This window comes from Parasteatoda tepidariorum, chromosome 9, assembly GCF_043381705.1.
Source record: "Parasteatoda tepidariorum isolate YZ-2023 chromosome 9, CAS_Ptep_4.0, whole genome shotgun sequence".
Classification (NCBI taxonomy): Eukaryota; Metazoa; Arthropoda; class Arachnida; order Araneae; family Theridiidae; genus Parasteatoda; species Parasteatoda tepidariorum.
In genome coordinates, this window is record NC_092212.1 from 17,905,837 (window position 1) to 17,908,500 (window position 2,664).

Here is a 2,664-nt window from a genome sequence, read left to right on the forward strand (position 1 = left end):
GCTGGACAATTGCTAAGGACGGATAACACTATCATCCATAGCAACCACAAAATGAAAGGAAGCAAAATGTGGAAAATTAGAATAAGTGCGGAATATAGTAAGAAGAGGTATGCGTATGCAAATTTTTTTTTCCACGTCTGTTCATCACGTGATAGCGCTGATAAGAGCTTTAAAGGTTTTGACGCGTGTGGAGAGTTGTTGTTTCAAATCAAAGTTTTACAGGACAGATTTAGTTGACGAACTTGAAATTTTCGGCATGTCTTCCCGATATCACTTAGATGATTTTAAGCGTGGCTGAGTTATTGGAAAGATCGAAAAAGGGTGAAAAATAACAGATGTTGCCAGGGAGTTCGACATCGCTCACAGCATTGTTTCACGGCTGGGGAAATCATTTAAAACTACTGGAATGTGTAGTAGGCGGCACGGGGGAGGTCGTGTTAGAAGTACGACGCCTGCAGAAGACAGATACATCGTCCTATCAGCAAAAAGGAACAGGCGCACCACAGCTCAGCAGGTGGCAAATCAGTTTCTTGCTACCACAGGAAAGCATATCTCCCGAAAAACTGTTGCCAGACGTTTGAGGGGAGGAGGACTATACTCCCGCAGACCTGTTGTGTGTGTCCCATTAACCAGACAGCACCGTACTGCCTGTTTGCAGTGGCGTCGTGAGCATCACAATTAGACTGAACAGGACTGGGCATGCGTACTATTCTCAGATGAGAGTAGGTTCAGTCTGTCATCGGATTGTAGACGCCAACTGATCTGACGCGAGAGTGGTACTGGTTATTATCCAGAAAATATCCAGGAAAGGGACCGATATCCGACATGCAGTGTCATGGTGTGGGCCGGCATCATGATCAATGACCGCACGCGTCTACATGTGGTTGCGAATGGGACTATGACGGGCCAACGATACATTGATGAAGTTCTACTTCCTCATGTTCGTCTTTTCCATGGTGCTGTCTGTGATAAATTTGTTTTTATGGACGACAACGCACCATGTCATCGAGCACTCGCTGTTCAGGATTGTCTAGACAGCGAGGGTATTCAACGCCTCGTATGGCCATCACGTTCTCCAGATCTAAACCCCATTGAAAATGTTTGGGATGCTTTGGGGAGGCAACTTGCTGGTCGAAACTATCCTCCGACAAACAAGAACACCCTCATTCGTGCATTGACAGAGGAATGGGATAAATTGCCTCAACAGCTGCTGGATAATGCTGTGCAAAGTATAATACGACGTGTAGAATGTTGCATCACACCCCACGGTGGATATATCCCGTACTGATACCTTTCTTCAAGTTGCCTGCTGACATTTAGATGCATTGGTCCATTTTTCCGTACGCAGCATCAAATGAACATTTTTTTTCTTTCAGATGTTTCATAGCTTTTGTACTTTCCAGAACTATGAATATTCTTTATTGTAATGTCTGAACAGTGTGGCAACTATATTTTATTCTACTAGGCCTCATGTCTCGCTTAATGTTACGCTACATTGCAATTTGTGATCCGTCCTTAGCAATTGTCCAGCAGTGTATAAAACGTGGAAAATAATAAGGATTAATGAAAAGAGAAGAAATAAAATATTTTTAAAAAATTAAAAAATATATATTTTATAAAGCTGGATACAAAAAAATGAAAAGATATAATCGCTCCATCAGCTCACACGATTATATCCGCAAAAAGGAGTGCTTTCTAATATTGTATAAACATGGCCAAAGCAAAATATATCAGTACAATAATGTGAGGAGTACTCAAAATTGAAACAAAATAGAGCACATTAAAAAAAATATCGAGCAAAAAAAACAGAAAATAAAATATGAAGAAAATACAGAACAAAACACAAAATGAAAAAATTAATTAAAATTTCCCAAGAATCAAAATCGCAATTAAGGATACTTTTAAAATCATTGTAATAACTCAAAAGAAGATCTTTTAGTTTAGAAAGGGGAACGCTGTTGAAAAAATCCTGAAATTTTTGCGGATATAATCGCGTGAGCGGATAAAGAGATTATATCTTTTTATTTTTTTGCTTCCCGGCTTTTTATTATATATATATGTGTGTAATAACAGGGCTCCTTTATCAGTGTTGTATTTAGCTTGAAATAATTGCAGTCTTAAGCCATCAGACGTTCTAAACAGGTTTATTCAAAGGTAGGCTGGTATTGCTAACAATTCACGTCCCCACTCCTGCAAAGGAGGGGGAGTGGACAAGACTCCGGACAATCCCGGAACAGCTTATCAGGATCACATAAATATGAAAAGGACACGCAAAACTATGCGCTCTTACGTTTTATACCAACACAGATTTGAGGTAAAAAGGCACATTCGTACATTCCTTGTATCCTTACGCATTAAGGAAAATCATTTCTGCTTCCTTATATGGAATTGAAAAAGGGAACGATTCTAAAAATAACTCTTCCTTTGAAATATAAATCTATTTATATTTCAATGGTATGTTTTCAGCCTTGAATTCCCAAAATAGAATCTCTCTACGCTTATTCTTTAACAAAGACATTTTATGAAAACGAAAGAGATTTAATTCTTTTATTAATACAAAAGTATTTACTTATTGTATTACATACCCCTTACGCATTAAGGAAAATCATTTCTGCTTCCTTATATGGAATTGAAAAAGGGAACGATTCTAAAAATAACTCTTCC